Source organism: Coturnix japonica, chromosome 1 (assembly GCF_001577835.2).
Source record: "Coturnix japonica isolate 7356 chromosome 1, Coturnix japonica 2.1, whole genome shotgun sequence".
Classification (NCBI taxonomy): domain Eukaryota; kingdom Metazoa; phylum Chordata; class Aves; order Galliformes; family Phasianidae; genus Coturnix; species Coturnix japonica.
In genome coordinates this window covers 161,457,961-161,482,852 of record NC_029516.1, presented here as the reverse complement: position 1 = coordinate 161,482,852, position 24,892 = coordinate 161,457,961, and the positions used below count along the sequence as shown (strand labels likewise).

Here is a 24,892-nt window from a genome sequence, read left to right as displayed (position 1 = left end):
ATCTGTATTTTCCAGACCAAGCAGTCTCTGCAAAACAGACCCAGATGGAAGAACAGGTGAGCGGCTCAGGCCCTCACACTGAGCCCACATAACCTCAACAGGGTGATTCCACCTGATCCTAGGTGAAAGCAGCTCAAATAGGCCTCAGGGTTAAAGCCTACTGCTTTAATAAAGGCACTCGCTGCCCGGCCCCTCTCTCAGCTGGGAGAGCAGCACAACGGCAGCCGCCAGCGAGGGGAGCGCCGGGCCCGGCTCTGAAGTTGGGAATGGGGTCAGCGCCCCTGTACACAACAACCCCACCTCCCTGCAACCCCGCCACACACACTACCTGTCTGCAGGCCGCCATCTTGGGGCGGGCACACGCCGCTCCGCCCGCCGTCATGGCGGCGCCCCGCCCTGCGGGTGGGTCCGTGCAGGGTGTGAGGCCGGGATCCCTTCTTTGCCGAGCTGGTTCAGCGGGGAAAGCGGGCAGCTGTGATGCTCTCGGTGAGCTCTGAAGGGTTTTCCCGAGCTGTGGCAACCGCCGCATTAAAGAGGAGCCGGGACCTGTGCTGGGGTGGCAGCTGCTTTCTTGCTCAGCTCCGGCAGACTCACGCTTGTTTTTCTCCACTGAAGAGAAATTCCACTTGCCATCTTTGACCCATGCTGGGCACACAAAGCATTGTGACAGCACAGCTTTTCTGATTAAGGCTTCTCACACGTACAATATGAATATTTATGGAATCATAGAATCACCAAGGTTGGAAAATACCTCCGAGATCATCCAGTCCAACCGTCCACCCACCACCAACACTTCTCACCAAACCACATCTAAGCATTTCTTGCTGCTGTCTCTATCAGAATATACTCTGAGGCTCACAACACTGGACAGCATGCGACCTGAAAGCTACTGAAAAACTAATTTTAATTAATTCTCTTTGTACTTCATTACCAGTTTGTTCAGACAAGTAGAAAATACCTGCCCAAAGGTTGTTTCTGTTGAATGCCCACATTCTGATTCAAAGCCCTGACTGCGTGGGCTCCCAGTTCCTGTACTTGGCTGTCTGTGTATGTTTTATCCCCTTGGGTTGCATGCACTGATGGTGGGTAGGAAATATAACACAGGCTTAGTGGGTTGTTACATTTCAGAGAACAAACCGAGGGATTTTGGCAGCTGCCTCATCCTGTGTTCTCCCACCATCATTTGGGTTTATTCAGCCTTATTCTTTTCAAAATTGCTCTCTGGGGGAGAGCAGACTTACTGTGTATTTTCTTTTCTTGAAATATCTCTTTATGATTAGTAGAGTCCAGAATTTTGGATATATGAGGGAGTAACCTTGAATAACTTTGGAATAATGTAGCCTGGTCTAGTGGTTGGTGATCCTGCCCATGGCAAGGGGGTTGAAAATACATGATCATTGTGGTCCTTTTCAACCCAGGCCATTCTATGGTTCTATGATTTTTTTCCCTTGTAAACACATTGAGATTTTGCCTCCATAAACAACGTTCACACCTAAGAAAATTCCACCAATTAAAAGGAAAAAAGTTAAAGATTGTCTGTGTTTTGTTTTGTTTTTGTTTTTGATATAAGTTCAGTTTGATCATGTCAGAACTTCTATTCCCTTTACAGCTTAAGACCTTGAAGCATTTTGCAGTCTGCTCTAATCCTAGGGTTAACATGGGCACGTCTACAGATACCACTGTGCTTATTGACCACGTGTTAAAATATATCTCCATAAGGTTAATGATGTTGTCACTGACTAACCCACAAAAAGCTCACAGAGATTCAAAAAACATTTGTATTTATGTTCTTACAGTCTCTGATCAAAAGTAGTCCCTATGCTGTTAGCTATTTGCCTATTCCCTATCCACTTCAAATGACAGTAAGTAAACAGGTAACAACATTTCTGTTTCCTTCAACAAAATAGAGGTTACTGATCCATATGTGGAAAGAAAATCTTACTTCCTTTTATGCCTAGCCACGCTTTAGCATAATGTGATCACACTGGATTTCCATCACTTTCAAACCCAATTAAAAGAAAATTACAGCAAGATAGTAGGATTTGATGTATTAAGTCTCTTGATTTAAGATGCTGCAATTTAAGAATCACGACAAATAGGATATGTTTCAGGATAACAGTTTGTTATAGAAATAAGAAACCTCTTAGCACGAAATTGTCCTCAAAATCACCCAAAAGCAGTACTGTAGAGGAGCATGATAGTCAGTGATGAGACACAGATGGATTGTTTTAGGATAGCTTTCATGTAATAGTTAGGGACTTTGACAAGTATCTGTTGACCTAAATTCAAAATGTGCCACTGCTGCCACTTAGAATAGTAAAATTCTCCATAACAAACCTCTGCAATGCCAAAGGCTTACATTTTTCAGGAAGATAGCAAGACTGGCTCTGCGCTGCATGTCATTTTGATTCTGTATTTGTAATGTTCAATGCTAGATTTCATATTTCTTTCTAAACACTGAAAAACAACCCAAAAATCCAGTTTTCAGAATTATTTAGCAATTACATAAGACCAAAATAGAAACAAGGAGAATTCTAGGCCCAGTGAAATCAGTGGGAACTGTTCCAGTTAGTACCATGAAGGCAGTGCTTATCCTTATTTTCAAATACTAGTAAACAAAAATCACTCATTCTCAGGAGACTCAAAAGTTCAAATAATATCACTATGCTTTCTGATTTTGACTACACTCTCTGTGTCACTCTAAGGTTTTTCTTCCCTGAAACATGAGACTTTGGAATGCACATATTTTTTTCCTTTAATAAAAGCTGAACTTATTCTGAAATATTTTGAATCAGAACTTTAAGAAACATGTGTAACTGCATAAATCTCACAAGAACACTGTAAAATTTGGCAACGCTTTTTTGTTACGAATGTGTGACTATCCATACATTCACTACCAGCAAAAGTCTCTACGAGGACCATTCTCCTGTGGAGCAAGTTTCTTTGACATAATGATAGTTGTACCTCTGAGTTTTTAGATTTTCAGCTCTGTACTGGGACAGGTTCAGATCTCATCATCCAGAAAGTTTAGAAGGTCAGCAAATATTCAGATAGAGGTTAACTGAATCAAGCACTTCTGCTATGCAGTAAGATTGTATTAATGGAACATAAGCATGTGAGTTTTTAAACTCAGAAGGGAGGAATTGTTTTAATTTCCACTTCTGGATACGCTGCAAGTGTTCCTGTACTGCTGGGTCACCAATGACATGTCACTAGAACAGGGAGCACAATCCTGTAGGCTACAGTAAACTAAAACATTTGACCCCTTCCTGGAAAGTCCTCAGAATATTCTTCAGAACTTTCAGGCACAAGACACAAACAACTGCATCTCTAACATGCACAATGCAGGTCTGAAGAACTTTCATTATTGGTACTGCCACTACAGATCTCCAGCTCTTGTGAGGCTCATGACATGCACGCATAAATATTGACAGAGATTTTCCTCATTTGATTAAGGAAGACTCTAAGAGATTTAAATTCCCTAAGCACAACTACTGGAAAGCATAATATACACGAAGATCAACTAAAATCTCCCAGTGCGGTTCCTTAAATGCTATCTGCTGACAGCTTTTTTCTGCTCACTTAAAACCTCTCAAAGAAGGGTACCTGGCCTCCAAAATCCCACATGCACCAATACTAATCAAATCACACCCCGCAGGCAATTGTTTTACCTCAGTTTTAATGTTTTGGATTTTCTTCGACTATAAGCAGTCCTAGAAACTTAGGGTTTTAAATCATTCCAAAGCCTCATCTCCTCTCACATAAGAATGGTAATGGTATTTCTGCTGCTCTAGAACAGGGGTTTTCATGCAGTTTGAAGCAATAGACCACCATTAGTTTCTCAGGCTCCGTGCACCTCTATAATCACATTTTTGTTTGACAGTACTGTACAATTGCAATACAACATGACACATTCATGGACCATCTACTTTAAGCATGGAGATTATTAAATCTGTATATTACTGCTGGGAACATCTCTCAAAAACAATTCCTGAGCCCCCTGCTAGCCCCCTGATAAATAAGAAATGCTGTTTCCATTGCTAGGTCTTGTGCTAGTCCGGTGCCATTTCTAAGGTGTTGGAAAGTGCAGAACAATACTGTATCATTCAGTACTGTACTGAATGTATCATACTGTACAGTACTGAATGATACAGAATATTGATCTCCCTCCAACTTACTGAACATATATTTTCATTTAGCCTTGAAAACAATGTTCTTGCTTTTTACAACTGTTTCCCTCAATGAGACGGGAAGCATTATCTTTTGGAATCGCTTGTTGAATTGTATTATTCTCTTCTGGCCCTACAGTCAAAATCTTACATTAACCTGGCAAAACCCAGTTCTGTCACAAGCAGTTAGGATTTGGTAGGCGTTCAGAAAGCAATCCTGCACAGGGATCCTCCCTGCTATCTGTACTAGGCAGGCACTCTTCTCTCCTGCATATCCTTGGAAATGATCATCTGCACGATTATCCTTCAGGGTATGAATGTATCATAAGGACAATTATGGAATATCAGGCAGTGAATTTGTCTACTTCATCAGTCAATGCATTTTTAAGCATATCGCACTTGCAGTCCAGAAACAATATGCTAAGCTTATTTTTAAATGCACAGTGTATTACTATTGAAAGTTTTCTCAGTCTTCTGCATTTTCATTATAAACCAGATCCGCATTTCTCCAGTAGGACTGAAGAAAATATCACCATGCGTTCCATAGGCTGGGACTCCATACATCAGCCTCTTTTAGGAATCATCTTAGGAGGTCTCATGAGCTCTTCCTCATGCAATAGATTCACCTTATTTGGAGGAATAGCTGTGCAACCATGCATAAAGCAACTGAAGCTGAAATCTTGAAACATGACCATTTATTCAGGTCACCCCACTTGCTGCTCTTTTAATCCAGTTTTCATTGACTCCTCTGCATCCATACACATATTCAACACATCTGAAAAACATAGAAGTTGCAAGTTTTTCAACTGGATAGGCTAAAAAAAGAATGATTCATCTAAATTTAGTAGGCTTTTTTGTGTGTGTTTTGTTTTTTTTCCAAACACCTCTCTGTGACTCAATTTGCCAATCAGGATGACGTTTGGATAAATATTTACATAACTTGTCAGGGGTTGTGAATCCTTATGAATCATTGTTTGTGTAACACCTGGTAATCCTTGAATGAAATGCAGCATATGCAGTCAGGCTATTGATCTGAGCAGTTGCAAAGGATACATGAGAAGAAGAATGAAGAATGTTCCTTTTCCTTTGATCAAAATTTGTTTCAAAGAAATTCTTCGTTATAAATATAAATCTTCTTCACACATGCATAATGTGATTGCTACACATCTTAGTGAATAAGATTACAACAGAGTCTGATGAAAATCAGTATATTGTTCGTTTTTATTAAGATAAAAATGCAAGTACTTTTATTTTAATAAAATAAAGTGCTCATCTACATCACTGTTATCCCCCTTCTATTTCATAGAATCACCAAGTTTGGAAAAGACCCACAAGATCACCCAGTCCAACCATCCACCCATCACCAATAGTTCTCACTAAACCATGTCCCTCAACACAATGTCCAAATGTTCCTTGAACACCTCCAGGGTCAGTGACTCCACCGCTTCCACTGCCTAACTCCACCATTCCACTGCCTGACCACTCTTTTAGAGGAGCCATATTTTCTAACATCTAGCCTGAACCTCCCCTGTCGCAGCTTGAAGCTATCCCCTATAGAGAGCAATAAGGTCTCCCCTGAGTCTCCTCTTCACCAGACTGAAAAATCCCAGCTCCTTCAGCCGCTCCTCATAAGGCCTGTGCTCCAGACCCTCACCAGCTTTGTAGCCCTCCTCTGAACACATTCCAGGGCCTCAGTGTCTTTCTTGCAGTGAGGGGCCCAAAACCAGACATAGTACTCAAGGTGTGGCCTCACCAGAGCTGAGTACAGGGGGACAATTACCTCCCGGTTCCTACTAGTAACACTGTTTTTGATGCAAGCCAGGATGCCGTTTGCCTTCTTGGCCACCTGGGCACACTGCTGGCTCACGTTCAGCCGAGCATCAATCAATACCCCCAGGTCCACCTCCTCTACACGGCCTTCCAGTCACTCTGCCCCAAGCCTGCAGTGCTGCCTGGGGTTGTTGAGGCCAAAGTGCAGGACCCGGCATTTGGTCTTGTTGAACCTCATCCCATTGGCTTCAGCCCAGCTATCCAAACTTTTACTTCATATGATGTCCTTTCTGACAGAATTCTTTGGTTCAGGAGATGCGTAAGCTAAATGAACATACTGGCTGCTTCACTTAGCTGTTGTCTCTCTGAAGGCTGTATGAGTAAGCCTGGCAGTTCGTCTCCCATGTTATCGTCATCTACTTGCTTTTGTTATTGCCTCCTGTGTTAAGCTTTCTGGCATCTTCAGTAAAAGGAATACAAGAGAAACCAATTGTGGCACTGTAAATAAATAAAATAACAAGAAGAGAGGTTTCAGAAATGATCATGAAGGTTATGTGCAGACTGCTTTAGTTGCTATAATATCAATGCTTGAGAGCCACATAATACACATCTCAGGATTTTTCCGTATTTGGTGCTTGTCCTGAGCTAGACACAAATAATTCACAGCTGTTCAGTATTTCAGAGCAGAATGTTGACACAAATACTAAGTACCACAATGATTTCACACACTAAAAGAAAGTAGATTTCATCAAGAAGAAACAGACTTCCTAAGCAACAAGATTATAGAAGCTGAAGTTCGGAAATATATTCTCCCATCCCACCCTTCTCTTCACCTCAGCAGGATGGTTCTTTATAACATATTTCCAAAGTGTTCTGCAACTCATTTTTAGGAATGCACTCTGAGGGCAGGATCCCTGCAGGTAGTTACACAGGACACTGTCCCAGGAATGGAGACAGCATGTGTAGACCAAAGAAGGGAATCTCTGACTGCATCACATAATTCAGGATCATTACCTGGGCAAGGCTTGGAATGGGGATGAATGAACTGAAGGTCCTACACAGTAAATCTCAGCATGGATGATTACACAGAGTAAAACCAAAATGCTTAAACATATATTGTACACTGTCAGACTTAAAAGAGAGGTGCTAACTCAACTAGCATGAGGATCCTAAGATGAAAGGCTCAAAAAATGCAACGAGTTTTTAATATAAGCAAATTTGGAGATGATTAATACCATTTCTAGACTTGCATAGATCCCCAAGAGGGCCTGTTTTCATACCTCTTATATTTCTTCTCGTTTATTAAATGTAAACTAGAAAGCTTCAGGCAAACATTTAAAAGTTTCTGGCTATGATGATGTAGGATCAATAACTGGACTGGAAGCACCTGTCCTGCATGTACAGCACAGAAAATTATTTACTATGGACACCTTTCCCTACAGAGCTCAATAGCTAACATGCCTCTCCTGGAATTCCTGCTCCCACTAGCAGCCTCTTGGACTTCAGATTCTCCCCACCCCTCAGTGAACTTTTTATCTAGCAGGGAACTCACACCCCCAAATGCACGTGCTTAGAACAGCTATAAGCTGGGCTCAGACAAATGCCCTCCTGTCTGCACATGACACCTTCCAGGTACCACTGGTTGTTTGTTGGATGGCATTCTACACCTTGGGTAATTTGAGCTTGGTTGGTTTCTGAACATCTTGACAAGTGCATTAGCATCAGACTTGCTAATTACAGCATTCTGTTGTCAGCTGCTACTAGCTCTGGAAAGCCTCCTCTGCTTATATTAGTGTTGGCCATTTCTTACAGAGGTCTTCAGCACAGTTTCATATAGAACACAGATTTTCAGATGACAAGATGCACAATGCATTTCCATACAGAGTGAGATCAAAACCATTGAAAACAAAATCAGACTTCATGCATTCCATCAAGCAAAGGTACCAGGAGAAAGTAAAGCCTACATGATACACAGCTTTTCCCACAAGCAAAAACTTAGATCAGCTCAGTCAAAGTAATAAAGAAACACAGCAGTTGGTCCTGTGGTACTTAATCCATTATTGTTCCTTTGTTGGTATCACAAGCATCATTATACTCAACAGTATGCTCCTATTATAGCAATTTTCTTCTAAACACACAGCACTGTCACCAATCGCCAAATGTACTGCGGTCCCTTAAATTACACCCAGCCTAACAGAGCAAGAATACCAGCCACTAAGAAATACGTATACAAACTGTCATCTGATCTACAGTTCCCAGGAAGAGTGCTATCAGTGTGACTAACAGCAGAGGTGTGGTTCATCACATCCCAACACTGCCCAGCTGGCAAAAGGGCCCCTGAAGGCCAGGGTGGGTGAGGAGGATTGAAAGCAGAGTCTGAGAAAGTTTTGATTTATGCTGAGAGGATCATGTCTTATCCTTAATAAGGCTATGGGCTTCTGAAACTGAGGTAAAAAAGCCCTTTGTGCAGATAGGGTTGTTTTTCTTTTCTCTCTTTCTTATCTTTCCTTACTATCCTTATGGCTGTTGTGGTGTTAGGTAAAATGTATCCTTTCACCTGTACTGGTAATGGGATGAAAGTACAACATATGAATGTGCGCAAGAACTTCTTTACAGTGAGGGTGACGGAGCACTGGAACAGGCTGCCCAGGGAGGTGGTGGAGTCTCCTTCTCTGGAGATATTCAAGACCCACCTGGACGCCAACCTGTGTGACGTGGTGTAGGGAGCCTGCTTTGGCAGGGGGGTTGGACTCGATGATCTCTAGAGGTCCCTTCCAACCCCTAAAATTCTGTGATTCTGTGATTCTGTTTTATGTAAAATAAGCACAAGTGTTTTAGCTGCCATCTGTGCTACCAGAAAATGAAAAATCTTACTTGTCAGAAAGAAAACAAAACTTAATGATACCATGAAAGCATTTGTTGAAGAGTAACTCCTTGTGGTGCATTTAATAATGCTTGGGTGGTGCTTCTGAGAAAAGTGCTACATGGTGTCAAAACATGGCAGGTCCTTCACAAGGGCACAACGTGTGTTTTCTTTATTGATCTCATCCTTATCAGTGAATTGTACAACAAGAACTTCCTTCCAAAACAATGAGGGACTGTTTTTTTCTCACAAATATCTGGACAAGGTTGCTGTCTGTTGTTGTTTTTTGTTTTGGTTTGGGTTCTTTTGGTCATTTCTGTCACCTTCTTTAACAGACTAAATTAATCATGCAGGTGACCTTGCTGGTTATTATTACTCACAGCAGGCTGTATTGGCTATTGCTGAGTGTGTGACATTGCTCAACTAGTGGAGTCCCCTTTCTGTTTGTTTTCTAATGCGTTTGTACACTGGGATGTATTAATGTTCTGCTTCTAAATGCAGGCTGTGCTTTTGCTGTGGTGCACAGTATATTCAAGTTGTGGCAAATAAAAGGTAATTATGCTGTTAAAATAAAAGTACAGTGTAGGAAAAGCTTCTCTAAATGCTGATAAGCAGAAGAGCTGAGGGCTTTTTTATCCATGCCACTGATAGCTTTAAAATGCTGTTTAGTTTTAACTTCACATAGGACCTGATAACGAGCATGAAGCAGGTACTGCAACCTGGTATCAGTTAACAGGCAGGAGGCCCTGGGAAGTTCCAGGCCATTATTCTAATCCCTTACCTTGCTGCAATGGGAAGGGACTTGCAACATGAACCCTTCCCAGCTTATGTTCAAAATGCATCTACATCTGTGGACAAAAGTATGATGTCTGGGAAGGAAGGTTAATATGGATCTGGCTTTTGATGTGTCTTGCATAATTATGAGTACCCTGTGCTGCTCAGTTAGAAGTCCTTGGGAAGCATATTTGAACTGCTGCTGAAGCCCCTGAGCGTGGCTTCTCTTACCTAAAGCGGTTCCTGACAGGTTCAGAAATGGGGAAGTTGGGTCTGTAGAGAGGAAAAGTTTATGGAGATACAGTAAATAGAACTGTCACCACAATACAGAAAACAAGAAGAGGAACCAGTTTACTAGTTGTATTCATGCATGGAATTAAGCTTGAAATCTTTGGATGTTTGGATGTGCAAAACATAACTGAAGTGAGAGGTGAGGCAGGAGTGCTGCTGCCTGATGCCCAGTGTTTGGTGGGGCTGCTGTGCCTGCCCTGCCTTGCAGCTGCTCTGCAGATGGCAACAGCCATCGGCACCCAGCTGAAAGAGGGACAGCGTTCCCCAGTGCAGGAGGAGTAAAGCAGCAGCCTGATGTGCCTTCAGTGCTGAGGCATGGACGGCATTTCTGAGCCATCAGTAAACGTGCAACTTTATGACCTTCATATTTTCACTGTGCTTCTTGAATGTTATGGTTGATTATGTGACTGGGGAAAAAGAAAGAGTCTTGGAGGAAATTAAACTATGTCCCCTGTAACAGTCATGCCGAGAGCTATTTTCAGGTTAGACACGGAAAATACTTTGAAAAATAGGTTAATTAGCATTTCCAAAGGACATCGGAAAAACACGACCCTATTGGGCGCTGTGGGGATGGGAACGCGGCCTGCCAGCCTGCCCCAGCCCAGCGCACATCTGGGGAGCTGCGGGTGGCAGTGAGGGTGGGCAGGCTGCCTGCATCGGGCCGTACTTACGGCTCTGGGCAACTTTAAACACGTCTGTGGATGCCTCAGACGACGATCAGTTTTCTCTTGGAGGGGGGAGCCTTACAGCCTGGCAAACCTGTGATCCCGATGAGCAGATCGCAACTTTGAAGGTCCTCAAGATAACGCTGCTGGAGGGGAAGGGACGCGGGTCTGCGTGCTGGGATACAGGGGCAGGGCCGCGGCGGGCACACAGGTACCGTGCGGCCGGGGGCGGCCGGAGGGGGAGAGAGGTGCGGGAGGCCGGGCTGCCTCAATGCCGTCTGCATCTCAACCTGTATCTGTGCAGCGCGCCCGGGGGCCGCCCTCTGCCCTTGAAGGGACAGTCCTCGGCGGGTTGCCGGGGACCGGCAGCATCCTCCCGGCCCCTTCCCCTCCCCGGGGCGGGCTCGGGTCCCCGCCTCAGCCGCGGTGCGGGCGGCCCTCAGGCTGCGGCTGGGCGGCGAGCGCTCCCCCCCTCGCCCTCCGGTAGGCGGCACCGGCACCCGCCTTCCTCAGCCGCCTCCTCCTCCTCCTCACCTTCTCCGGGCGCCGCAGGAGCGGAGCGGAGCGACCCGGATCGCGGCTCCGCACCGCCCGCCGACGGTGGCCCGGGACGCGCCATGGGGCTGTAGCGGCGCGGTGAGTGAGCGGCGCGGCCCGGGGCCCGCGGGCGGCTCCGGGGGTGGCGGCGGGCGGGGCGGCCGGGCCCGGGTCGGGGTCCGGGTCCGACGCCGGGAGCGAAGTTTTGCCCCTCGGGACGCGGGCGGACCCCGTGCCCGCCGCAGGCCGCTCTGCGGGGCGGCCCCGGCGCCGTGCCGAGCTGTGGCCGCGGGCTGCGGAGCGCGGGGGGTCGGGGTTCTGCTGGCGCTGCGCCCACCCATCACGGAGCGGTGATGGCGCGGCGAAGTTCCGAGCGATCCCGAGTTCAACTCCGGGACCGATGAGCGCCGTCTTTGTGCCGGATCCGTCCTTCCCCGCCGCCGCTTTCCCTGCCTTCCCGTGAGAAGGGTTAAAGCGGAGCGGCTGAGCTGCTCGGAGGGGAACGCGGTGGCACCGCTTTATCCCGGCCCGGCTTAGCAGGTAGCTGGGTTTGTGACAAAGGCGTTCGGAACAAAGGAGCCATGTTAGCAACTGTTGGAAATAAATTAATTCTCAGGCTCGCACGCTTTAGTAAACCCGGCTTTTCATTCATCTCTTCCCCTGTCCCCGCCCCCGACCAGCCCAGTGTATCCCGAAGTGAAATAGGAGAAATGGCATCACTTCCCGAAACCTGCATCACCCCCTGCACCGCTGCTGACGCGCAGTTCGCCTCCCGCTTCGAACAGTTCTGCGTTTCTAAAGGGCATCGTTTTGTGCTGGGAGAGCCTCCAAGAGCTGAGGCAGCGGTGCGATTGTGATGAGAACATCTCCTCTCCCTGACACCAGTCAGCCTGTTTGTAGCCCAGTTTATCTGACGTTTTTAGAGGAACCCAAATCCAGAAAAGACTCACTGCTTTATGGGAGAACCTGCTTTCCTCTGACTTTTCCCTTGTGTTCCTCTGACTTTTTGGTTACGTGCAACATTGTGTTTGCAAACTGAAGAGGAGGAGCTGCATCTAGAAAGATCTCCTGACTTGCTCGGTTCTCATAATTTGTGTATTGCTTTCAGTAGTATTTCAGCTGAAACAAGTGCAAACCCACATTCCTGTAGCACTAGATTTATCAGCTGGGCTAATAGATGCTTGGAGACAGGAAGCCTATGGTTCCTCAGGAATGAAATCATGTGACAGCACCAGATATTGTATGTACTGCTGTTGACAGAATAACAGTAGAAAATACTTCCAGGAAAGCACTAGACAATAGGAAATGAGCTAACAACACATTGGTTAACTTTCCTGCTGGCTTGCTGATGAATAATACAATACTTTTTGCTATGTAACCTGCTAGGGCCGAGCGTGTAACTGAAATGCCCACATTTGAGGGACAGCTGTGGGATAGAATTGTATTATTGGCTGCAATTGCATTGGGCTCTTGCAAGCCCAAGGGTCTCCTCTGGCTCAGTGATCTTTCTGTCACTCTTGCCCTGGAATTACAGTCCCACAATGTAACCGATGTTAGCAAAACCTGTTCAGTTATACAGACAGGCACGGGTGGTAAACAGAGCTGGGGCAGCTTTATTTCTCCCAAGGGACCATGTGAAGTGTTAGCGGTGAGTTGCAAGAGCAAGCCAGGGCTGCCTGGAGATCTGATCTTGTGTGGCTTAATGTCCCCTGGCTCATGAAACTATTTTATTTTTATTATTTATTATTATTATTATTATATTTTTAATGAACATCTTCTTGTTCCTCTTGATTGGAAAGCTTGTTTTATGTGACATTCCCTTGGGATCTTTGGCTCTGTAATGTAGGCCAGAAGATTGCATAGAAGAATTTACTTTTCTTGAATGCAGGCTTTGATAGCAGACTCTGATCTTTAAAGAAGGCTGGTCTGACTGAATATTGGAGAGGAAGACAACTGGTGAAATTCCAGTCAGGAAAGTGGAATAGACTGAGGAAAAACAAAATGAAAAGAATCCAAAAACTTATGTGAAGAGATGCAGGGAATGGCCACGGCAGCATAGCACTGAGACTGTGATTCAGGCTTAGCATCCTCAGTATCTGCAGGCACTGAGCTGTGCTCTGTGCCATGTGCCAACACCAAGCTGGGAGAAATGTGGCAGTGCCTGAGCTTGAGCTGGAAATGCTGCTTGCTCCTGCCAGGCTGTGGAAAGAGAAGTGAGACAGCAGGGGCTGCAGGAGCAGCCTCCTGAGTCACTTCACATCATGAGTGGGGCTGCCTGAGTGCTCCTTTTCAGGGTGAAGTCAGGCATTGAACCTGTCTGACTTTGCCTTGAAACAAATTATGGATATGTCTGCACTAGCAAGCTGGCTTGCAGCAAGCCTGAGTATCTGACACATCCTCTGGAGACCCTCTCCTGTGTCCCTGTGCTGGTTCAGGTCTCAGCAGTCTCACTACAAGAGAACTGAACTCTCCAAAGAAACGAAGCCAGGAGTCCCGCTCCAGGAGCACTCCCAATTGATGTTGTAGTCTCCTGTAAAGGATGTTGATTTCAAGACTCAGCTGTAATCAAGTGAGCAGTTCCCATCCACCCACGCACAAAACCAATTAAGAGCCCCACACCAGCTTGGTACTCCTGGCAGTTCATTCTCAAGTGAGCTGTCCCTCGCTTCCAACAAGATGTGAGAAAGCACTTCTCAGCTTTCTGCTGCAGCTGAGAGGCCCTTCGTAAGAGAGTTTCCAGCACTTGTACCTGACTGTAACCAAGGGCCTGGGCTTGGTGTTTTTAATGTGTGCTAATCTGTCTGCAGGTCCCTAGGTTGAGTGATCAGTTATGTTCCGGCCAGCTACAGTCACAGGTGTATATAGGAGTATGGAGAACAGGAGAAATGCAGGAGTGAAAAGATGGAATATGAAGAAAAAACTGTAGATTGAAGAGTTGAAATGGCAGCTTGTAAGAGAAGATTTGGGAGGTATAATCTTCAGCACTGTCACCATAGGAAACCATGTACCTGCGAGTATCTCCTTTCTGATATCAGTTACTTCATCCAGCATTACTTCACATGCATTTTTTTCATCTTAATAGGCATGCATACACTAATGGTTCAGTTCAGTTTGTTCATTTCTTCCTCAGCTGGTATTGTGGGCTAGTCTGGGAACACCTGAAAATAAGTGGGAGGACATGTTCTGGGAGCTGTCTTACTGCATCCTGCCTGCCACCAGTCAGCCAGCCCCAGAGACAAGGCTGGAGCTTGTCTACTGTCAGTATCAGGTGCTTTGTTTAAAAACAAACATCTGTTCCTCCTGCTCCCCACTATGTAGTTTCAGTTTCAAATGGTTAGCATTGTTGTTTTTTTTCCCTTGGCTGAGACATTTCTGTTGGTCTGTGCTAAGTGCTGATGTAGCTGTAGCTCATGTGATATGTATTTTCCTACACAGAGATGGATGCTCAGACAGAGCTATCGTGGCCAAGAAAATGAGTCATGCAGGATCCTGTCTCCTCATCTCTTTGTACCATGCTGCTAATTCACTCACAGTTAACTGATATCTTCTGAAGGTACATAAGGTCCTAAAGAGGCATTCTTTACACAAACAGCCTGTGTACAACTGATTATCAACATTGCAAGCATAGGACTTATATAATCATAGGACTGTTTGGAAGGAATCCTTAAAAGTCATCCAGTCTCACTGGGCTGGATCATCATTTGATGCAGCTAAGGGCTCGGTCCTGGCTCATGTCCAGCTTCCCATCCACCAATATCCCCAGCTCCTTTTGTCAGGGCTGTACTCCATCCTTACAGCTTGTACTGATAGCAGGGATTGCTATGAGCCCTGTTCAAGACCTTGCACTTGGATTTGATGAACCTCATGAGGTTCACCTGGGCCCACTCCTCAATTATGTCTAGGTCCCTCTCGATAGCATCTTGTTACTCATGCATTTCGACTGCATCCAACAGCTTAGTGTCATCCGCAAACTTGCTGAGGGTGCATTTGATCCCACTGCTGATGTCATTGATGAAGATGTTGAAGAGCACTGATCCCAGTAGTGACCCCTGAAGGATGCCACTTGTCACTGATCTCCATCTGGACATTGAGCCATTGACCATCACTCTCTGGGTGCAATGTTATAACCAGTTCCTCTTCCTTTGAACAGTCCACCTGTCAAATCCATATCTTATTAATTTGTAGAGAAGGATGTTAGGGGGACTGTGTCAAAGACCTCACTGAAATACAGATAGGTGACATCAGTGGCTCTTCCCTTGTCTGCTGAAACAGTTACACCATTATGAGAAGCATCAAGTCTGATCAGGCAAGACTTAAATCATAGCTTATTCTTTCTGCCATATATTATGTGCCTGTTTGCCAAAAATGAACGGATAAGTTTCCTTGGACCCCAAAACTCTGATGCTTCTGGGGTCAGCATATTGAGTACGGCTTCTTGTGGTCATTACCAGATTGCACTGATGATGAATAGAAATTTTGCCACTGGACTTTACTACTCTTCATATAAGAAATATAAAGCAAAAATAACAACAAATCCCAAACTACTTTCTGTTTTTTTTCCAGAGTGCTTCAGATATTGCGATTTATCCATGACACAGAAACAGTTTATTTACCGTACCGGTAATACTTTCACAATCTGGTAGGCTGGCAGGTGATAGAAGTGGGCACCTTAGTATGAACCAAACCTGTGTTCATGGAAACTGTCATCCCTTTCCATATCTCTAATAGGCAGTTATAAGAACAAGTCTTTTACTCTCTTTCCCACTTTACCTTCACAGAGCCGCATCCATATCAACATTGGCTTGGGTGCATACTATCAAGCAGGCTGTGCCTCTAGGAAACATGAAGATCAATGTGGGTTTTGTTACATTTGGGCTTGCTAGGCCTTCATGCTGTCAGTGTTAAGGCAGCCTGACAAGAACAGATGGGTTGAAGGAGGAAAAGAGGAGTTCTTGCTGTGCCACTTGCAGAAGGGAGAGGAACGAGGGTGCTTCCAAAGAAAGATAAGGGAAATGGGATATACTCTGGGCACAGATTAAGAAGTCATACAGTCTATGCCCATCTATTTGGTGGGGATACCAGATTGGAACATCCAAGGATCTTAGATAGTCATGTTCTGTGAACTGTGCTTGCCCTGGCCACTGCCATTACAAGTGTTTTGAGTTAGAGATGTTCTTTGCAAAGATCAGTGCTGGTACTACATCTCAGGTACTATATGAGCTCATATTACTGATTTATTGTAGATAAGTCTGCTGAAAAGGCTTAGAAACTTCTTTTACTTACTTTCTTCAAGTAATATCTCTAACTATCGCTTTGCCTTTGTGGTAAAGGTTAGGAATATAAAAAGTACATGCCCTAAGTCAAAAGAGATGTTGAAGGAAGACTTTCAGTGTGCATTGTATTAAGAACGAGTGTATTACAGCAATGCTGTCAATCATCCTGCCCTAGTTTGCATTCTTCCTGGCTTTGCTTTGTTCTTCCCCTTCAGTAATAATATTCCAAGAACCGTTTCCTCTGTTCTTTGTGCTTCTTCTCTCTCATCTTCCCGTGTTGTCTTATTCCCCTTTTTCAAACTTCTGACATCAAATCCTTGCCAGCATCCTGTTTTGTCTGAAAGTGAGCACCTAAAAGAAAGCAAAGGACATAACAGGAAGAGGTAGAGGGAAGGAGGAAACTATGGTACCTCCCCCTTTCCTTGCTATTGACCATCCTTCTACTCTTTGAGAAAGGACACCTCCCATGATTACCATGGGAGGATGTGAGGATGTTTCTTAAGCCCTATATGAAAGTGTTTCATACATTTTGCTTGCCAGCTGGTATGGCTGTACTGACCTTCAAAGTATTCTGTCTTCATTTTGCAGGTTTTCATCATCTTTTCCTTTTACTTGGTCATCATAGTGGGGTGTTGGTGTTACAATTTTCCTTTTTGCTGCAAATGTCCCTGGCACCAAACTCCATTACAGTTTCCATTCTCCACCACTGATAGAGCTTGATTTTGGTGCTACTTAGAGTTTTCTTAGGGTACAGAAGGATGAAAGGAATCTTAATGTAACCCATTTCAGTGTTTTCAACACCTGTTAATGGAAACTAAAACTTAGTAAGATACTTGTGACTCTTTTAAGCTGAAGATTCAACTGGTAACTGTCAGTACGTAAGCCTGTTTGAATGACAGACTTGGAAAGATGCCCCTAAGATGAGTTTTGAACGTGTTACCATTTCACTTTTTTTCCTAAGAATGGCTCCAACCAAAGCATGAGGTTTGCACTGTTTATAGCAACAACTTAAAAAAACTTTCTAGTTTCCATGGACAAATAGATTCTTTCTTCAACTTCTACATGCCCCAGACATTAGTAAAACCAGAGAAATCTACCCTGAACTAGTTGTGTGCTTGCTGCACAGAAGACCCAGAGCTTCTAGCAAGGTCACGTACTTGGAACTGTCCTGGTTTCCTACTCTCTTGGATGAAATTGTAGGTTGTAAAGCTTGCAGAAGAAAAACCACAGTGGGATTTCCAGTCATCTTTACTACAGATAAAGTATGTTGCTCATTTATTGTGGTCCCTCTGCAGATTGCACTAATTTGGGCAGCTAATGGTTGGAGCGTAACACTTGTCATAGGATGCTCAAATACTTCAGTTATTTTTTGACATTATCTGCTGACTTGCTTCATAGGAAATGGTTACTCTCAAATCTTTTAGGGAAAACTGTGCCTGTAAATTCATAGGAGGACGTGCATAAACTCATACATGCTTTACTCTTGCATGCCTACCTTGGAGAGCTCCATACAAAAGTCGTCACTGGTATGTCAAAAGAATCTGAGTGCAGTGATAGAAAAAATGGGCATCAAATGGAGCAATTTTTTGATAGATCAGTATGAACTGTATGACTCTCACCCAGTTCCAGGGTGAAGTGCTTCTCCAGGGGAAAGCACTGTCTGACCTATAACCTAACATCCCTGCTGTCTTTTCGTTTGTTTGTTTTTGTAAGTTAGCCACCTAAATATGAAAGTCTAGGGTTATACATGATTTCAGGCTGATAGTTGATGGGTAGTTGTATTAATCTAATGGCTGCATTTATCCTACCATTTCCAAGTAAAAATAACACATATTGGAGAGGCTGGGGAAAGAACAGAGAAAGAGTGAGCCATTGATAGGATGTTTTTCCACATAGCTATTGTTTACTGGGAACTGGTAAAAATGTGGCAGATCTAAGCTTCAGTTAATTTTGAAGGCAAGCCCGTAGTTCATTTTTACTCTTTACCTTATACCCTCAGCTAATCTAAGTAGTGACGTAGAAACAAAGAGGGAAAGGCAAGGGGGTCTAACTTATTCCCTGTTTAAAGTAGTCATTTTGAAGGATGGAGGGGAGGCTTGATATTGTGTTGGGTTTTGTTTGTTTGTTTCCTTTCTTTCATGGAGCTTGTGCAGTAATGAGTCTGAGAGCTAACCAGGTTTCCTCTTCTGGATTTTATGCACCTAGTCTCATATTATTTATTCTAAGCTTGAAGGAATGTTGCTACAAAGTATGATATTTTATTTAGAACAGGCTGCCTCACAGTACAAGCTGTTCTGTAGTATGTATGGAAACAGAGGAAGTAGGCCAGAACCATGGCACCGTAAGCCATATAGACAGACCTGAGCCAGTGGCTGCTGCTCTACTGGGTGAACTCATCAAGGGCCAAGTTGAAGGTTCATAAGAAATGACGAAATTCCTTTATATAAGACATGAATTAATAAATATTCCATTTGTTGTCCATTGAAAGCTCTTCTCAAGCATGAGACTTCGTTTTCATTTAACTTCTCATTTTTAGCTGACATATTACCTACTCAGTCCTCTTCTGGATCAAATATACTTCCTTAAAAAATAATAAAGTAAGCTTGTTTAAGATTGGAAATACTGAAGACAGAGACAACACTTAAAAGAATTAATGTATTTAAGCGTCTGTTTGCATTTCTGGAAGACTGCAGTATTCTGGGGTGTGGAGAGCTTCTGCTTTTTAACTTCATGTTTTGTATTAGAAAAAGAATGTGCCCATTGAAATATTCACTACTCACCTGAAGGGACTTAATTTTCATTTTTCCCACGTCTTTCAACACTGTAATAGAGCATAACTAATTGAAATCAGTAAAAGTAGTTATTGCCATAATTCCACATTCAACATATATGTGTACGCATATGTGCCTCCTTTGCTGAATTTCTAAAATTTAATTCCTTATAGAAAGCCAAATATGGAACAAATGACTTGGTTTTCAGGGGCAGATAACAACAATGAACTGGAGATGCTTCTATGATGTTGAGCTTCGGCTTGATGTTATCTGTGGCAAAATGTGGCTTATCTACTTAGTAGTTGCCAGGTGATCCTTATCTACTGACAAATTTTAATGTGGTAGACCTAAGTAGATGGTGTTAGAGGTTTGGTAAGTGAGTTTCCTTGAATCCAAGTGCAGTTTTAACTCTCAGTGACTCTTACAGGCATTGTAAAACCCTCCTGCAGCTTCCTTGTTTCTGTCACAAATCTGTGAGATTATTTAGCATTTTAAAGAGGCATTAATGGCCTGGAGTGAAGTGCTGGTGAGATTGCAGAATTGTAGGCTTTAAAAGTATTATTTAGCGTTTTGGGGGAAGGCTTTTTTGTGCTTGTCCTGATTTGAAGCTTTTACTTGGGGCTCCTTCTTTGAATTGCATAAGCATTGTAATATGCTTATGCTTGAAGGACCTTTTAGAGATGAGTAAAATTCAGTGAGGTTTTACTTCATATCCAGCCTTTCTTTCATTCTCCCGGTGAAATACAGAATTGTAAAATGGAGCAGTTTCCAAGGTCATATTGTGAGTTGGAGAAGTCTATGTGGTATTTTTTAAGAACCTATAAGTAATCATAGAACCATAGGATGGCCTGGGTTGAAAAGGACCACGTGATCATCTGGTTTCAACACCCCACTATGTGCAGGGTTGCTAACCACCAGACCAGGCTTCCCAGAGCCACATCCAGCCTGGCCTCGAATGCCTCCAGGGATGGGGCATCCACAACCTCCTTGGGCAACCTGTTCCAGTGCATCACCGCCCTCTGGGTGAAAAACTTCCTCCAGATATCTAACCTAAACCTCCCCTGTCTCAGTTTAAAACCATTCCCCCTTGTCCTGTCACTATCCATCCTCGTAAACAGCCATTCCCCTTTCTGCTTATATGCTCCCTTCAAGTATTGTTCAAGTAAGTACGCTGCAATTAAGACTAGCAAAAATCCTGTTTTTATTGGGTTATTAAATATATACTATATAATTTGTATATTTTTATATAATTATATATTAAACTAACATATTATATATACATATTTATATATCATTTTTTAAGCAACTTTTATTCCACCTTCAGGTATCAGTGCAAGTTGGAAAGTGCTGTTAGGTACTTTTCATGGTGAACAGTGCAATTTATATAGGATTTTAGTGAGAAGTTGATAGCTCCCAAACTAATAAGATAGCAAAAACTTCTGCACCTGATGCTACCCTGTCCAAGTAATCTGTAAAGCAGACATAACTCAGGGTACCTGAGATCTCCCCTTAAGAAGTGCTGGGGGAAGCAGGGGATCAAAAGCTAGGAGGGAGCCCAGGAGATCTTCTTCACAATCTCGTTTGCTGCAGGCTCAGTTCTGAGGTCAGACCAAGCTCTCAGGGCCTTGTCCTCTCCTTCAACATCTGTGGACCCTGCTGAACCTGCTCCACTTAATTGGTGTACTTCGTGTTTTGTTGGCACCCAAAATTAGATACGGTCCCTAAATGTGGTCCAATAACCACTAAGTAGGAGAAGACAATTCCTTTCCTTGATCTACTGGCTGTGCTTCTCTTTTTGCAGCCATGAGCACTGTTAGCTTACTTTGCATGCTGCTGGCTCTTGGCCAGCTTGCTAGCCACCAGGATCTCCTGAGACATTTCATGACATAGATACTTGTCCCCTTTCTAATTCTAGCCATTGCACATTGGTGCTTGGGGTAGAGAAGCGTTAATGATTCTTTCTTTCCATCTATCTATCTATCTATCTATCTATCTATCTATCTATCTATCTATCTATCTATCTATCCATCTATCTCATGTCACACTGTTGGTGACCTAAAACTCAAAATTGTTGTCCCTCACAAATAAATATTTCCAGGCTTTTGAGGTCAGTGATGTGTAGGTGGCAATTCAGGATGCTGCTGGAAACAAAAGCTGAAACCTGAGTTGACAACAGATGGTATGAATGTTGTTCTTCATACCATCATGAAGTATGTGAACCATGTACTTCAAACATGTATTTTTCTTTTTTTATTTGTGTGAGGAGGGAAACTTGAACTAATGGTAATCTAATGATCCACATTAACAAAGTCCTATATTCAGCCTGCTCAGCGGTGCTCATGATATGTGTCTTCAGCAGAGCTATTCCTTCTTTGCGATTGGAATATAAACCTTCCAAATATGTCTAAAATATGTCAGGTGAGTCATTGGCTTGGAAAACAAATGCTGTGAAGATTACTTTTATTATATTTTATCCTGCATATATGGTGATTTTTTCCCTCAACTGAAACTACATCTGTCTTGAGGACAGACAAAGCAACTCCTCGGCTTCAGAGCAAGATATGACTTTTAAGTCTTTCTCGACTTCCTTAAGCCTCCAGCCACTGTTAGCCTTTCAGATAGATGCCTGTTTGGTTGTGCTGCTTAGCAGGTTGTAAATAGCCACAAGAGTCCAACTAGTTAGTGCTTGTTTAAGGAATTTATATTTTGACAAAGAACTTGACATAGTTTTGCTGTGTTGTATAACAGTACTACATCTCTGCCAATTTTTGCTGCTCGTTTTAGGAGTGGGGACTCTTATCTCTTTTAAGATAAACTGAATTAAACCATTTACAGTGAACAGGTATCTGTGTATGTTGTGGGATGGAGGAGTTAAATTTCTTATAAGTGGTGTGGATGAAATTGCACAAGCTGAGAAACTTGAGCCCATGGGAGATCCAAACCTGTATCCTTGCTGTGTCATCTCCCACCTATAGCCTCAGAATGCAAGTCTCAAGTGCAAACTTAATACATTCTGCCAAGAGGTTTTCAGAGGTGGATCTGTGTGCTGTTGGTGTGAGGTGCTTATTGGGTACTAATATCTTGCAAAACAGCTTACAAAATCAAACCTGATTGTGTTTATATTTAGCCTAGCCTGACTGGAATTTAACGGAAAAAAACAAACAAAACAAACAAAAAAAAAAAAAAAAAAAACAAAAAAAAAAACCCACCAACAACAAAAACTTAAAGGCCATCTACAAATAGAGAAGAAAGGAAGTGTTTTCCAGGTTTCTCAGTGAGCAAATGTGAGTCTGTATAGCTTAAAGTAGGAATGTTATTCTTAGGCTGTGGGTGAAAGTGCTGGCGTGGCTCCTGGAGCACTGGGTGGGTGCAGTGACCAGCATCCTGTCCTCACTGGGTGCCTGCTGGCTCTCTGTGTTCAGATGTGACTTCATGACAGAAGTATTTCTGCAGGAATCTGTGTTTTGAGAAACTGACCAAAACTCCCCAAATAACCCGTGTGAACTTCTCAACAAAGGATAATTTGGCTAATTATTTTGCTTCTTTCTGCAAGCTCACTAACTAATTCAGTTACTGTCACTTGCAGACTGTTTCCTTTACTATGAGTGGAACTTAAAAGCCTTTCTTGTCTTCAGATATCCAACTTACTGAGGAAACTCTTATAGTGTACCTTTCCTTAAGATAGGAAGCAGAGTTAAATCTCAGCACACACTAAGTGGCAGTTGCCTGAAATATGGTGGGAAGGCTTCTCTAAAGCTGTGTAAATGTAGTCCAAAGCTATAGCTGTTTTTCTTACTGAAATGTTGTAACAACTTTGGAAGTGAAATTGATCAGTCATTAATTTTATTTGATATATTGTTTTTCTTTTCTTTTTTCTTTTTTCTTTTCTTTTTTTTTTTTTAAGGTAAACGGAATCTATTACATTTTAAGTAGAAAAAGGCTTATAGAAACTAGAGTTGTGGCTCTCAAGGTTTATGAATAATTGAAGTTACTCAGCTGTGAATTGTGGAAATGTATGTTTTTTTCAGAGTTTAAATATTCTTCACACACACACACACACTGTCATGGTTTTGTAATTTTGTAATTTTGCTATCAGTATTCCACATCATAACATCATGTCAAGTATGGATACTTCTATTGAATGTGCAGTCCACAGAAGAAGACTACATATCCCAGAGAACAACAGGGTTAATGATAAGTCATGGGACCAGGACTCTATATAATCTCGTTCCCAGGCTGGAGTGCCCTCCTTCTTCTCTCGAACTTCTTGGAGAGTGGGAAGCGTTCCAGCCGTGTCGCCTAGAGTTCACAATAGGCCTCTCGTTTTTCGGGGACTCTCTCTCTCTGTTTCGTTCAATTTGTTAGCCTCAATTATATTATATTGTGTTATCTTGTATTTCGGTATCATATTTAGTAAAATAAGTTTTTCCTCCTTAGATTGTCGCTGTTTTATCCCACTCCCTTTTTCCCCCTCCTTTCCGGGCCCCGGGGGGGGGCCCACGGGGTGGCTTCCCCTGTCACGGGCATAGGTAAATCTAGGTAACCCGTGACACACACACACAAAATCTTTATCAAACTCCACCTCCCAGGGTTCAAGGAGCGTTTGGACAATGTCTCGGACAAAGGACTTGAACTTTGGATGGTCCTGCATGGAGCCAGAAGTTGGATTCAGTGATGCTTGAGGGTCCCTCAACTTGGGGTAGTCTGTGGTCATAAGGCATCAGTGTAGGCTCTGTGTGATCTGTTTGCACTGAAAGTCTTGCCTCCAGATTCTGAAAGCTTACTTGGTGGTCTGGTGGAACACGATGGCTTTGGGCTTCAGTGAAGAAAGCTGTTCTTACTGCTGTGTTAACCTGGCTGAGGGCTGGGTCCGTGCTGTCAGGGACTGGCTGTAGAACTCGATGAGGTGAACTTCCATTACTCTCCACTCTGAAAAGCCTTGATGTAAGCTTTTGTGGTATTAGGACTTTAGTGTTTCTGTAGGATGTGAGGTAATGGCTTTACGTTGCACCAGGGGAGGTTGAGGTTGGACATTAGGAAAAATTTCTCCTCAGAGAGAGTGATGAGGCAGTGGCACAGGCTGCCCAGGGAGGTGGTGGTGTTCAAGAAATGTGGAGATGTGGCACTGAGGGACGTGGTTAGTGGACATGATGGGGATAAGTTAAAGGTTGGGCAGATAATGTTAGTGGTCTTTCCAACCTTAATAATTCTATGATTCATTTTTGTGACTTTTTTCCTTTCCTTTAGTTAAATGGAGAATTATTCTTTTGAATGAATCTAGGGGTGAGTTTTTAAAAAGGTTTAGAACAAACACTTTTAATACTTGCTATGTCAGTTATGCTTTTTCTTTCCAACTAATATCCCTCCTTTTAGTTTAGTTCTCTGAGTGAAGGCAGAGGTTTATGAACAGCAGCATTAACTTCTTAAGAGCTAGTTTTTGAAACAGTCTAATTTTTAGCAAGCATTCAAATCAAACCTATAATAGGCTGTAGCTGATAACTGTACTAGAAGGAAGAGTGCTTTGCGGCTCCCACCATGATGTAGCTGAATGAGACTGCCCTAGAGTGCAGGCGAGTGATTTCTTTTCCTCTTGATCTTGCTGCTTTACTCTCACTTTGTTGTCAGCATGGACCTTGATCAGGAAGAGGAAGGAGCTGACCTTGGAGGCTGAGGCTCACACACCCTTCAAGGAAGCGTTGATCTGACAACTCCTGGCACCTCTGGCGTCTTCCTTACACAGCTGCCCTCATGGGTCGAATACTGTGCTGAAGCTCCCTTT

The 24,892-nt window shown here is 43.3% G+C and overlaps 1 protein-coding gene across 3 annotated transcripts in view; it reads left to right on the top strand.

Moving 5' to 3' along the window:
- The first annotated feature begins 10,507 nt into the window (after positions 1–10,507).
- Positions 10,508–24,892, top strand: part of ELMOD1 (ELMO domain containing 1) — a 40,106-nt gene continuing 25,721 nt past the window's right edge. For 2 of the 3 annotated variants that reach the window (XM_015852230.2, XM_015852228.2), the window contains exon 1: positions 10,948–11,168. The gene's annotated coding sequence lies outside the window, so the exon portion shown is untranslated. Of the gene's footprint in view, positions 10,744–10,947; positions 11,169–24,892 lie in introns of those variants that run through there. The other variant, XM_015852229.2, reaches the window with a different exon arrangement.